Source organism: Eucalyptus grandis, chromosome 2 (genome assembly GCF_016545825.1).
Source record: "Eucalyptus grandis isolate ANBG69807.140 chromosome 2, ASM1654582v1, whole genome shotgun sequence".
Taxonomy (NCBI): domain Eukaryota; kingdom Viridiplantae; phylum Streptophyta; class Magnoliopsida; order Myrtales; family Myrtaceae; genus Eucalyptus; species Eucalyptus grandis.
The window spans coordinates 489,394-504,370 of record NC_052613.1 but is presented as its reverse complement, the minus strand read 5'-3'; the positions used below and the strand labels follow the sequence as shown (position 1 = coordinate 504,370).

Sequence of the window (14,977 nt, the reverse complement as noted above, 5' to 3'; positions counted from 1 at the left end):
CCTGCAATTCAAGGTTAAACACAGATATTCAAACAATTCACGACATACGATCAAACATTGGCCAATCGACTAAGTCGATTACATGTCAATTAGACCCTCTCTCGGTCATTCCCACTCGTACCACGCTTTCTCAGTGGTGTACTCATTCACCAAATCACATGTGTTTCTCGGGCGTCGTTTTCGCCAATGACATACCGATCACCGACACCGTGCGTTCTTTAAGGCGCCGTTTTCACCAGTGATAACCTTGATCACCGAACCACGTGTCTTCTCAAGGGCGCCGTTTTCGCCAAGGTGACATCGGCTATAGACAACATCGTGCGTTCTTTAAGGCGCCGTTTTCACCAGTGATATTCCCATAATCACCGAACCACGTGTGTCTATAAGTCATTTACGTGCGTTCTTTAAGGCGCCGTTTTCGCCGGTGATACTTCCAATCACCGAACCACGTATGTCCAATAATATCGTACCTGATTGGTCTCACCATTCTCCCTACTATATAGCCCATCAACGTACTGGCGCTATATATCCAAGCTTAGCCATTACCAATCAAATACTCAATAACAAACAATTTAGGACAATTCCTAAAATTCCACAATAAATTCAATTCCACACAACGTAGAGCTCAAATAAATAAACGGACTGCACCACGACAATCGGCACGAAATTCCGGTCATCGGCCATCCCGGTTGAATTTCCGGACAAATAATTAATTAAATAAATAAATTTCGAAAATAAATAAATAAACATTAAAAATCCAATTTAGGCTTATATTGCCTTATTGGAGCCAAACGGGTCGGGAAAAATCCCGAGATGCATTCAATAAATAACCAAACATTTCTACTTGCTAATAGCTAAGTCTAACCACCTAACATGCATCCTCAAGTCACTAATTTAATTGTTCTAACCTAATCTAACCACCTAATTGCAATTAATTAAATCTAACCAACCCTAAGGCATAATTAGCAAACTAATAAAGCTTTAGTGAGTAAAACTCACTTGATCAAAAGCGGTATCGGAACACCGCGACGGCGACGCGACGGCGGCCGAAATCGGATTTTCGACGACACCGGCGTACTTGGACCGGGCCTTGGACTTGGCCCCAACAAATCTCAGCCCAACTGAGATTTGTTTCTTGCTTTTGGGCCAGACCCAAATTGAATTGGGCCTGCTGAAATTTCTGGACTGACTTCACTTGGGCTTCAAATTTCTTTGCTGGAAATTGGGCTTGGCCAATTAACTCACATGGACTCGGACTGGGCTTGAACTTGGGCCAAGCGATGCTGATCACTTGGGCTGGAATTTTGCAAGCTGAGCTGCTGGGTGATTGGGCCCAGCTAGACTAAAATTCGCTGGCATGAAGACTGAAAATTTGGGCCAAGATTGCTGGCTTCGTTGGGCTTGAAATGGCCCTCAATTGGACCGAATTTTGCTGGGCTGAAGGCCGAGCTTGTGGCTCGGCTTCGTGCAAGGCGCGATGAACATCCGTGGGGATGGGAAGCGGCTTCAATCGCTGCTTAATTTACGTGGACGAGTGGCCGAGCGGAAGAAGCGGACAACACAGCTTTGGTCTTCGGATGATGGGGTTTCTATAGTCAACAGGATGGAAATCTCGGTGGGGTTTGATTCGTGGCAGAAGAGAGAGGAACGATGGTGGGATTTCGGTGGGTTTCAACGGCAGAAAAATTGAAGAAAGGCTTGACCGAAGAAATAGAAGACGCTTGGCAGCTTGTGGGGAGAATTCGGTGGAACTGCTGCGGGGATCTTCGCTGGAGAAGCAATGAACGGCGGTAGCTTCAATTTGAGTCTTCGTGGGAGTCGGTCCACCGGGGATTCGGTGGTTTGCTTGTTGACCGAAGCAAAAAGGAGGAGCGGCGGGTGGCAGCGTGGAGATGGAGCGGTGGCGTGCGGTCGGGTGACGTCCATGGGGATGGGGGCTTCACCGCTTGCTGACCTCCGTCCGTTGAACTGAAGATGTGCAGTTGGCGTGGCTGCTGCCTCTATCTTCTTACGATGGAATTCACGCGGACGAGAGGTAGAGATGGAGGGAGCAGTCGCATGAAATGGGAATGATGGAAGGGAAGCATCTCACGGCAACAATTTGGAGAGGATGAGGGAGAGGTGGGCCTTAGCTTGATATTTTGCAAGAATATCTCCAAAAACAATTCTCAGCCAAGCATAATTTCCTTGGCTCACAATGGACCTCTCAAGAACTCTTCTAGAAGCCAAAATGGTCCAAATGTTGTGGCTAGGTGGGGGCTACGAATTTTAAAAATCTCAGCTTCAATTGGACATTCATCCCATCCAAATTTCATTTCAATTGGCCCTCACAAAATCAATTGGTCATCCATCAATTACTTCGGCATTTTTCCTCACTCAAGAATCCACCAAAAATCCGAATTGATACCAATGTTACACACCCCCATCTTAAGATTCGGTTTTTAACTAAGTGCAAACTAAATTTCAATTCCAAACTCTCCAAATTGAGGTCAAATTTTGATGTAGAAAAATCCCAAATGATTTTCTATAATTCCCCGACACACAACGGCTCAACCCGAAAGTCAAATTTCCCATTAATTTAGCCAATCCGAACTTCGGCCAAACTTCCACGACGTCCGAACCCAATTTCCGTAAAAATCTCGGGACCTCCGAAAATCTTCTGAGACTGAGTCGATGCTCCTAAAATAGCTTGTGACATCACTGAACTTTCGATTTCTGAAATCTGACTCAAATCGACGGTTAATTTCACTCCGGCGTGCTTTTAGTGTGACCTAGACTACCGGGTAGTTTTCAGAACTTTTTAGGGCAATTGACTCGTGGTCGATTTTCTTCGAGCCACAATGAACCCACTCGACACATTGGCGACTCTCAATTGTCGTGAAAATCTCGAGGGCTCGATTACCAACACAGGGTACCAAAAAACGACGAAAATCAAATTAGTGCCGGTCGACGAGAATTTTCCAATTTAGTGGAGTCACCCACGATCGGCCACACATCTCAGTCGAACCGACCTATCTCTGATCTCAGTTCGATCTTTAACTGTGCAGTAATGACCTCTAAAGATGGACACGGTCGAGAAGCCGCTTCCTGGTCGAATTCTCAAGTCTATTGCCTTAATATTCTTTAATGGCTTACCCAGCTAGTCTAGTTATCTCGAGAGTGATCAGCTCTGAGAACAACCCTATAGACACGTCAATGAAATGCCCGATTAATTTAATAGAAAACAATACTGAAAATTCTGGATGTCACATTACAAGTGGACAGAGAGCTAAAATGGCTTTATCAACGTTACTAAAGTCCACTACTTTTCACCAGGACCAGCGCGAGAATGCTCGCACTCACTCACTCATCCATGTCACTCAAATTAGAATTACGAAGCATGGACATGTTACCGGAGCTTCCGTGTCGTGTCCCGCTCGGACACGTTCGACACACACGGTTAACACGTGTTGGAAAATTCCGACACTTGGTCAACTTTTCTCGACACGTTCCGATATGCATGTCCAAGAGTGAGGATTGCTGAAGAAGACGATGGAGAGTGGAGGCGAGGCCACGATAGCAAGGGAGGGCTAGAGGAAGAGCATAGACCGAGGCAATTTAGAGAGCCATGACTACAACACTACGATGGAGGGCCGATGGCGAGACTACAGCTGCAAAGGAAGAAGGGCCAGAGGCGAGGCGGCGAGTGAGAGAGAGCTGAGAGGATTGTGTGGTGAGGAGGAGGAAGAGGCCGCGGTTAAGGAGGGTTTTAGGAAGAAGAGAGGGAGGGTGATGGGGATGGCGAAAATAAATCGGGGTGGAGAGGGGGTGGATGGGGGTGGCGTGGGGTGGGAGAGAGAAATATCGGGGAAATGACGGGTGCTTTTTGGGGTGGGGGAAGAAACCGAGGGGGCGGGGAAGTGCGGGGGTGGGGTGATTGACAGAACAAGGGAAGAGAGAAAATTCAACTATCTCCTGACATGATCGGGCGAGGATTCGTGGGACCCTCGCGTGCGATCGCATGGTGAAGAGAAGAGACGTCCAGTCAAATTCAAAGACGGACACACGGAAACTCCAGTAACATGTCTGTGCTTCGTGATATTGCTAGTATGAGTACCTAGAGGGGGGTGAATAGGTTTATAAAATTTTTCTTGAAGATTGCACAATACTTAGACAGATGAAGGATTTGCAATAATTAAAAAATCAATCGTAAGACTGAGTAAAGGAAAGAGAGAATTGAACACGCGGTTTATAGTGGTTCGGCTTGATTCAAGCCTACGTCCACTCTTCGCACCGACAGCCAATTGGCTGGATTCCACTATGAACAAAGAGATGTTACGGTGTTGATCTTCCTTGATTTCTCGATGTAGATGATCTACTACACTCGCTCAAGGTGTCACCAAGTATACACACTCTGTGTAGACAATTTTGCTCGAAGCGTATCGACTAACAATCAAGGTTCTTCGAGACTGGAATTTTTCTATCAATCACACACTTAAAACAACTAGAATGTCTTCCTTTTATACTCCTTTATACCATCATAGCCGTTGGCACTTACCAAAGGAATTCCTCCAATCTACCCGTTGGACGGAATCAATTAAGAAGATCATTCGAGCTATTTAAGGAATCGATGATAGCCCATCAATCCCTGTTCGCCCATACAATCAGGATCTTGGTTTCCAAGAATAGAACATTCCAAGAATGTTTCGTCGATCATCGGATCTTCAATTGATCTTAGATAAGAATCAAAGAATCCGAAATGATTATCCAACCAAGGGATCTTTTCCAGAGGATAGGATCGAATCCTCAACCATATACTTCGGCTTTGGATTTCCTTCATCATTGGATTAGAAAGACTGTCAGTGAGAATAGTCTTGAGTCTTGAGTCTTGAGTCTTGAGATTACAAAGTCTTGAGACTTTAAACTGTCGATATCCAGACTAGACTGATAGAAATGTTTTGTCAGCTTCAAAATAAAGATTTCTCCAACACTTCGGAGGTCGGTAAGATAGACACGGCACGGAAGCTCCGATAATGTGTCTGTTCTTCGTAGGTCGGTACTACTTAGTCTGCAAGTCCCCGTCGATTGAATTGTGGAGATAGAACACAACCTTCTTAAAAAGTACTCACTGATTAATAGAAATGTAAGCAGCGACCGAAACATGTTTTTTTTTTTTTTTTCTCAACATGTAGGTGACAGTTCCTAGAAGTTTAAACCATTACACTATCCATTGTTAACATGCTACTCTGAAAAGAAACCAAAATTGCTCCCGACTTGTTCTTCTGCAGATATCCCCATCTTTCTTTCTTACGAGGTCCGCCTGCAGCCGATAATTATAAAGTTTTTCCGATCAAAAGACAGAAGATAGACAATTCTGATGCCGGTGACCCGACCACCCATGCTTTCAGAATGAGAAACCAGAGACTATGCAAGCAATGCGAGTCTTTCGCCAAGAGAAAACAGTCATAAAGCGTCTCTCCTATATGAGCAGTGCACATACTCAGCACCTATCCGACACCATACAGAATAGAAGGTATCGGCTGAATAGGGATAAAAGCCACCGAATAATCCACTTAAAAGCTTCTGCAGTAAAAAAAAAAAAAAAAAAGATTTACGTTGCCGAAAATGAGATACAATGTTCATATCATCATATTTTCCGAGGTAACCACCAAGAATTCTTAGAACTGCTCGTGACTATCAACCAAACACTGATTATATACTCAACGGATATGGTGTCATCCTAAATGACCCATCCAACAATTGGGAAGCCAATGCAGAAAAGCATCATCCAATTTATAAGCAAAGAGAGCTGTTCGTTTCAGTTTCCAGTTCTCTTGAAAGGAAACTCATATATTCAACTTAAAGAATATCATACTTGAAATCAAATTAACCGTCAATAATGATCTCTAAGAAAACCAGGTTATCAGTCAATTATAGTGGAGAGCTTTTTGAACCAACGTTACATCTATGCACCAGAAAATTCAAAACACAATCCACTTGGCAAATAACTAAATAAAATCATCTCCCTTCTCAGAGCATGCTACTACAGTGTGGACATTTCTGAAGATGCATTGAATAGGTAGGTTAATAGATTTACTCGTTATTGATCTTACTAGGAGAAGTAACAAGCTTTCAAGTTTCGCATTGAATTCAATTATAATCAGATACATGCGGAACCCACACGAAACATCAGTCGGGAAACTTAATTTGATATCTAATTGGGACACTGCCATGGATTCAGTGAAAAAGTAACTCACAATAGTGCAGAAAAGGATTAGCATCAATGACTCCGGCATTTCCGTAAGGCTAGATCTTTTCCAGTATCACGACAGAAGGTACACAAAAGGGCCATCGTGCTTTCTATAGGGCAGAGGTAACATTTATTTGTATACATCTAGGACTACGAATTGCATGTCTGCTGTGTTAAGAATCATTAAAAGTGAGAACTGCACCTAGAAAAATTTTGCCACCACTAAAAAGCATGTGTTTGGTAACTTCATGGATTGAACAGTAGTTTCAAGAAGGTTAAAAACAACAGAAAAACAGTAAGATAAGTTTGATTTAAAATAAAACCCAATTATCACAATGGCTTTGCAAAGCCGAAAAGCGGTAACTGAAAGAGGGCCCCTGAAACTAAAATCGATCTATTTACAATCTGCAAATGAATCCTTCTGATAGACTCTCAATAATGAATGCATGTCCAATCGATCAGCAGCTTTCCATCTCTCCCATCACGAAGGTTCGCTCTGAATTAGTGATAGCGTCGCACCACATACATATGCTTTACGCCCAATCATCCCGGAAGACGCTTGCATCCTCTATATTACCACAGTTGCTGGCACAGAGTTAGTCGATGCTTATTCCCTAGATACTTTCATTGCTTCTTCTCTGGGAAAAGAAGTTCACAACCTGTGCACCTTCTATTTTCGTCCAACTCGATTCTAAGACTAGTAATTCCAATAAATTTTTCTTTCTTTTCTAGGTTCTACATTTTTTTTCCATATTTATTAGAAATAGAAATTGTCTTTTCATATCATAAATTCCCATCCTCGCATCCATTCACTCAAAACTGCTCCGCTTCCATTTCCACTTTCCAAAAACGGGCCCAAGCTTTTTCCAGCTATTCAATGGCCCTGCCACATAATTCTTCTTAATTTCGAATAGTATTCAAGATCCTCTTTTTTCAATTATCTAATAAATCACTTAATGAAAGTAGATTATCTTTCCATTCATTTCAAAACTTCCACAATCCCTTCCTGAACCAAACATGAATCCTTCAATTCATTTGGCTCTCACGCTCAATCACTTATGTAAAATTCTCATATCTTTTTTTTATTGTTTTTTTTTAATGTAATGAGCCTATCCTCTCTTCCCTATTCATATTCCTCCAAAAAGATATCAAAATGGATCACTAATCCAAGACCAAAATAATATTTGGAGGACTCTTCGGAGGGCAAATAGGAAAATTGTGGATCCAATTCAGATATCAGAACAAAAAGATTACCATTTATAACACAAAATTTCTCTGCCGATTCCTTCTAGTCGAGCCTCTCGGTCTGTCATTATACCTCAAGAAGTAGAAAGAATTACAATCCCATCATGCCTAAAATTCTAGGAATTCGTTGATAGTTCAAATAGATTTGTAGGCTAGGCCTACTGATACATTTTAAATTTAAAATAATTCATATGTAGGTGGCCACATCAAACAATATGCAGATCTTTACAAACGACAGGATAAACATCCACAACAAGTTCAAGTGATGAATCCGTTACCCTAAAGAACTATATGCAGCTTTCACAAAGAGCCTCCGCGCTAGCCAAAGGAAGCACCTTTCTTTCATAAGAACAGAAGGGCACAAGATCTACCTTAGAGATTGAGAATCTAGACAGAAGACAACCCGATAGCAAAGAGCCGCGGTCGAGCATTGGGAGATCTACAAAAGCAAGAAAACACACACACACACAAAACAAGAAGCAGGGCGTGCAATTACCTCCTAACCGGACCCGACGATGATGTTGTTGATGGGGATGAAGATGAGCTTCACGAAGAACCCAACAAAACCCACGACCACGAATCCAATGGCGGTGCAAAAAGGTGACCTTGGTGAACTCTACAGGGGAAAGACGGAACCGAAACCGATCGATCAAGAAAGTTTGGGAGATGACGTGGCAAGAATGCATTGAAATATATTGGAAAGATAGTTGTGATATGTTTTTATTTAGGCCTTTTATTTAGGCCGTTTACTTAGGAAGTTTTGTAAACATATCTTTTTTATTATGTTGTCCTTGTATTTTTGGTAGTTTAGCCTAACTAGGAGATTGTTTGATAGCTATATCTTCTTGTATATATGTTGCGTTTATGTGGCAATGAACTACAGAACTCTCATTCCAAAATTCCTTAGTTCTTTTACATGGTATCAGAGCCATGGCTAATGGAAAAAAAAGTGAGGAGAGTTTTGGAACAGACAAGAAAGCCTCTAGCCCTTACACACTAAATTCGAATGACAACCCGGGTAACTTGATTATCCAAGTTCGGTTGAAGGGTGAGAATTATGAAGAATGGGCGCGAGCTATGCGGACTGCATTACGAGCCAAGAAGAAATATGGTTTTATTGATGGATCTGTCAAGCAACCAGCAGATAATTCGTTGGAACTTGAAGATTGATTCCATGTTGGTTTCTTAGGTGTTTAATACCATTGAACCAACACTTCACTCAACTATCTCTCACATGGAGAACGTGAAAGATTTGTGGGAGGATATCAAACAAAGATTCTCAACTGGGAATGGTCCACGGATGCAGCAACTGAGATCGGATTTGGCCAATTGTAGTTAGGATGGTCAACCCATCCTATTTCAGTAAACTTAAAATCTTGTGGGATGAAATAAATAACTATGATCATATACCGATGTGTATTTGTATAGGTTATAGATGCAATATAACCATTGAATTGGAAAGAAAGCGTGAAGAAGAGAGTGTTCATCAGTTTTTGATGGGCTTAGATGAAGAAGGATATGGAACAGTGTGCGCTAATATTTTGAGCACTGAACCTTTGCCTAATCTAAATCGTGTCTATGCTATGGTTGTTCAGCAAAAGCAAGTGCGAACTATGACACGAACCAAGGATGAAAGAGACAATCCCATGAGTTTTGCAATCCAAGCAGGTGGTCAAAATTCAAGGGGGGATAAAGATAAAATCTTGTTTTGTTCTAATTGCAACCGAGAGGGACATGATGCTGAAAGTTGTTTCCAGCTAATAGGATATCCAGAATGGTGGGGTAATAGACCACGTGGAACCTTTGCTAGACAAGGTAGTGGTCAAAAGCGTAGTAATAGAGGTGGACGTACAAAGGGAGGTGGTGCTCATGCCAACGTCTCACAGGTAACTAGAGTTGATGGTGGGCGAGGAGTTGTGACGGATTCAGATCGAAAGGGTCTTAGTGGATTGAATGATGAGCACTGGGCAACTTTATTGGGAATGTTAAGTTCTCATCAGAATGGTCCCCATGAGAGGCTGACTAGTAAACAAAGTGTTTTTCCTGGATTATTGACATAGGAGCTTCCCACCGTATGATAGGAATGTTGGCAGTTTTGAGAGAATTGCGTGACATTGTGCCATGCTTAGTTGAGTTACCTGATGGAGAAAAGACCATGGCAATGAAAGAAGGAACTGTGTTTCTTGGAGGAGACTTGAAATTGTGACGGGTTCTTTTTGTGCCCAATTTGAAATGTAATCTGATTTATGTATCACAACTTCTTAATGATTCAAATTTGGTTATTCAACTAACTAACAAAATATGTGCTATACAGGACTTAAATTCGAGGAACTTGATTGGCGCGGGTGAGCAATGCGAGGGGCTTTACTTTCTCAAGGGAGTGACTTAAGTACATGCTTGCATGGTGGCTGATATGGAATCCTTTGAGCTTTGGCATAAAAGAATGGGTCATCCTTCTTCCAAGGTAGTGGAGTTAATTCCAGAAGCTGGCAAAATGGTTAGGAAAACCAATAAAACTTGTGAGGTTTGTTTTAGAGCAAAACAAACAAGAGAGATCTTCTTTTTCTAGTGACAATAAAGCTAAAGATTGTTTTGAATTAATACATTGTGATTTGTGGGGACCTTATAGAGTGCTAGCTTCATGTGGAGCAATTTATTTCTTGATAATTGTTGATGATTACTCTTGTGCTGTGTGGATACATTTGCTGAATGGAAAAAAATGAAGTGGCTTGTGTTCTTAGGAAGTTTATTGCGATGGTTAGATGCCAATTTGAGAAAAATGTGAAAATTGTTAGAAGTGATAATGAAAGTAAATTTTTGTGTTTGAAAGAATATTTTGATGAACATGGGATATTGCAGACTTCTTGTGTTGGAACACCTCAACAAAATGGCCGAGTAGAAAGAAAGCATCGCCATATCCTTAATGTTGCAAGAGCTTTGCATTTCCAAGCAAATTTGCCTATAGAATTTTGGGGAAAATGTGTACTTGTAGCTGGATATTTGATTAACAGGACTCCATTATATTATTGAATGGAAAAACCCCATATGAGATTATTTTTGGCCAACCTCCTTCTTACAAACATATTCGGATTTTTGGTTGTTTGTGCTATGCGCATAATTAGAATCGGGATAAATATAAATTTGCTAGTAGAAGTCGTCAATGTGTTTTTGTTGGTTATCCATTGGGAAAGAATGGGTGGAGATTGTATGATTTAGAAGCTGGTGATACTTTGTATCGAGAGATGTAGTGTTTGCAAAACAGAATTTCCATATGCTGATGAGAAAACAGTAAGTGATGAACTCATTAAAAATAGAGTTATGGAGTTGGGTGATGAAGTTGATGATTTAAAAAGTGACTTGAGAGAGGAGCATGCCGAAAGTGTAGATAGAGAAAATGAGGTGAATCATGAAATGGAGGAATTGATCCACACAAACAATGAGGATGTGGAAAGAAGTGAAGTTGATGAAGGGCAACTAGGCAGGGGACAAAGGGTCAAGCAACCGTCTATTTGTTTGAAAGATTATGTGACAAATGCCATCAAAATAAGCCCCTCCACATGCTTATTTGCCCGATCTGATTCCTTAGGTATGCCTTATTCTATAGCACGTTATGTGAGTTATAAAAAATTTTCTGCGCAACACCGGTGTTTCTTGGCAGCAATTACTATAGAACATGAACCAAACTCTTATGCATAAGCAATTAAAGATGAACGGTGGAGAGAGACCATGATTAAAGAAATACAGGCTTTAGAAGATAATGGCACATGGACAATCGGAAATTTGCCACCTGGGAAGAAAGCAATTGGGAAGTGGGTGTATAAAATTAAGTACAATTTTGATGGAAGCGTTGATTGATACAAGGTGCGGTTACTGATACTAGGAAATAAACAAGTTGAAGGCATAGATTATCAGGAGATTTTTGCTCCTACAACAAAAATGTGCACTGTATGCACCTTTCTTGTCGTTGCGGTTGCAAAGAATTGGGAACTTCATCAGATGGATGTTCAAAATGTTTTCTTACATGGCGATTTAAAGGAAGAGGTTTACATGAAGATGTCGCCTGGATTTGCCTCTCAATCGTCAAGGAAGGTATGAAGACTTTGGAAATCTCTATACAGTTTGCGGCAAGCACCTAGATGTTGGTTTGCGAAATTGGCAGCATCTTTGAAAGCTTATGGATTTCAACAATCGTATTCAGATTACCCCTTGTTCACTTTTTGAGTTGGGACTGCTCAATTGAATGTGCTTATTTATGTTGATGATCTCATTATCTCCAATAATGATATTTCCGCTGTGCAAAAGTTCAAGAACTATTTAAGTCGTCGTTTTCATATGAAAGACTTGGGGAAGCTGAAATTTTTCTTGGGGATGAAGTGGCGAGAAACTCAGATGGTATTTTCTTGTGTCAATGTAAGTATGTGTTGGATATGATTTCTGAGGTCGGATTGCTCGGTTCCAAGCTGACTAAAACCCTTTTTGAACAAAATCACAAGTTGGTCCTCACTAAGAGTGATGATGTAGACAACCCTACTCAGTATAGGCGCCTAGTGGGTCGGTTTATTTATCTAACAATAACACGACATGAATTGTCTTAATGTGTACATATTCTTGCACAGTTCATGCAGCGGCCAAAGAAAGCTCATTGGGAGGCAACTGTGAGAGTTATGCGTTATTTGAAAGGAAATATAGGTTAGGGTATTATGTTGCGTACCAATTGTGACCTCAAATTGTATGCTTACTGCGATTTTGATTGGGCTAGTTGTCCTTTGATGAGACGATCTTTGACCGGTTACTTTGTTTTTTTGGGAGAATCACCTATCTTGTGGAAGACTAAGAAGCAACAGACAGTGTCTTGCTCATCCGTTGAAGCTGAATACTGGTCTATAAGTACTATAGTCTGTGAACTTAAGTAGTTGAAAGGATTATTGGATTTTCTTGGTGTGGAACGTTCTCAACCTATGTAGTTGTATTGCATAGTCGGGCAGCTTTACATATAGCCGCCAATCCTATTTATCATGAGCATACCAAGCATATTGAAGTAGATTGTTATTTTATTTGTAATGAGATGCTTAATGGTAACATTCAAACAAATTATGTATGTAGTTCAATGCAGCTAGCTGATATCTTCACAAAGACATTGGGAAAGGATCAATTTAACTTTCTTCTTCGCAAGTTGGGCATTCGAGATCTCCATGCTCCAACTTGAGGGGGGTATTGAAATATATTGGAAAGGCAGTTGTGATATGTTTTTATTTAGACCGTTTACTTAGGAAGTTTTGTGTACATATCTTTTTTATTGCGCTGTCCTTGTATTTTTGGTAGTTTAGCCTAATTAGGAGATTGTTTGATAGCTGTATCTTCTTATATATATGTTGCATTTTTGTGTCAATGAACTACATAATTCTCATTCCAAAATTCCTCAGTTCTTTTACAGAATGCATTTTGCATGCACAAACGAGAAGCGGTCACCTTTGCGGTCGGGCTTGTGGCAATGCTTGACGAGGTGGATGTTGTCCTTGGCGAAGTCTCGGAGAGGATCGACCACCGAATCCACGGCGTCCATTCTTCTGTTCCCGACGAGAGAGAGAGAGAGAGAGAGAGAGAGAGAGATGATGCAGGGGAGACGTGTTTGATTGACTTCAAGTTGGGCTGTCGAATGATGCCACACTGATCTGGTCAAATGGTCAGTGCTTTTACCCGGTCTCCACCCTATGCAGGTCGGGTGGACATTTTTCGAGTACGGTGCGAGACCTGACCCATGATGGATCCAAGTCCAGGCAAGAGCTCATGGTCCACATGAGAGCCCATAAGTGCTCTCCTAAGCTACCGTTGGCCTATGGTTGAATTGGGTGATGCTCTAAATCAAACATCTAATGGCACACTGTGACTTATGGGTAAAATACCTCCATCATTTCTAGTCCTAAGCTTGGTCCAAGACCTGGCCCATGAAAAATGGTCTGAGATAAGGAATGACATATTAGCAGTAATCTATCTGATAGACAGTAAAGGGACAGGAAAAGGTGGTATCATACCTTAGAACCACTTGAGACATGGTGTAATTGAACCGCCACTAGGCAATGGTGCTGGTAGATACATCAGTCCTCACACACCAGTCCATTTCAATAGGTTTCATTCAGTTTTTTGGTTCTCTTTGATTTGTTAAAACTCCTATACTGATAACATCCAGAGATTGGAGAGTATGTCTAACTTGAAGCATGTTATACAATGGCACAAGAACCGTTTTTCTTGGATATAAGTAACAGTGAGTGGACGCTGGAAAGATGCAAACCCTAAGATTTTGTGGGTCTTGAGTCGACCAAATAACGAAAGATGTACTATCGCATCGAATATAATGACAAATGAAGAAAAGGGCAATCTTTCAAAGATGCTAGTTCAACAAAATGTAAGTACATTGAGAGAGTAGGAAAAGACAATGTGGACACTCAGCCTCCACATAATATTTGTCCAGTTGACCACACAAAACCAAGTAAAATGTTCCCACTTTTTCAGCTTTATGTTTGCATAGCAAATTAGAGAATAAGAATACAAGCTACAAGTCTCCGTCAAAAAGTCTCAAACACGATCGACGTCACAATGTCATCAGGAAATGCAAAAGAGAAAAAGAGCCAAACTGTCTACCCAAAACTGGTGTTGACTTTCTTCTTCCTTTTCACCTTATTTTTCTTCTATCTCTTCATAATCAACATAACCTTGAAGATTGCGCAAAGTGATGGCAGATATTGTCAGATCTTCATCTTCCTCCTCTTCATCTTGCAGAAAAATAGATTTCTTTTTCTTTGATGTCTTCCAGACAACATCCTTTCCCTTGCGCTTCTTTGCAGCAACAGGTCATTCTTTGATTCTGCTAGATGATTCATTCTTCAAAAGGTTCAGAGCCTTAGATGGATCATTTAGCCTCATTTTGGAAATCATCTTCATTCATATTTCCATAGGAGTGAGAGCCCTTAATCAAAGTTGAGAAGGTAATTGAATCTGAAAGTGTTTGAATAATCGAGTTATCAAGGCAGAGTAGGGCAATTGCCCTTTTTCCTTCATCATGGTTCTATACATATGCAAAAAAATAGTATGTGGAAGGGAAAAATGAACTCCATTGCAAATTGCCCACATTATATTTGCCTTAAATCTCGAAACATCAATCTTGGAGGCAGCCTCGGGTCTAATGCCATTGATCACTATCTTATGCAACATAATGTTTGGCGCTGGCATATGAGAGTAAGTAATACTCCCACTCAGCAATCTGTCTTTCACGAGAAATCTAGTAGCTTGAATGATAGATACGGTTATGAGTAGAAAACCACTCCGTTCTACACCCAAAATGTCAGCCAAAATATCTACATCTACATGAAACACTCTATCACATATAGTAAACTGAATATGAGTTTAATCCAGAAATGATAGATTCGCGTAAAAATGTGACATCCTGAATTTGCCAATTCTATTTTCAATTGAATAAGTCGGGCATTTCATCTTCGCGCCTATAAC

The 14,977-nt window shown here is 40.9% G+C and overlaps 1 pseudogene; it reads right to left on the bottom strand.

Annotated features, from left to right (window-relative positions):
• Positions 1–7,689: 7,689 nt before the first annotated feature.
• LOC120289510 lies at positions 7,690–13,037 on the bottom strand (annotated as a pseudogene).
• Between the last annotated feature and the right edge of the window lie 1,940 nt (positions 13,038–14,977).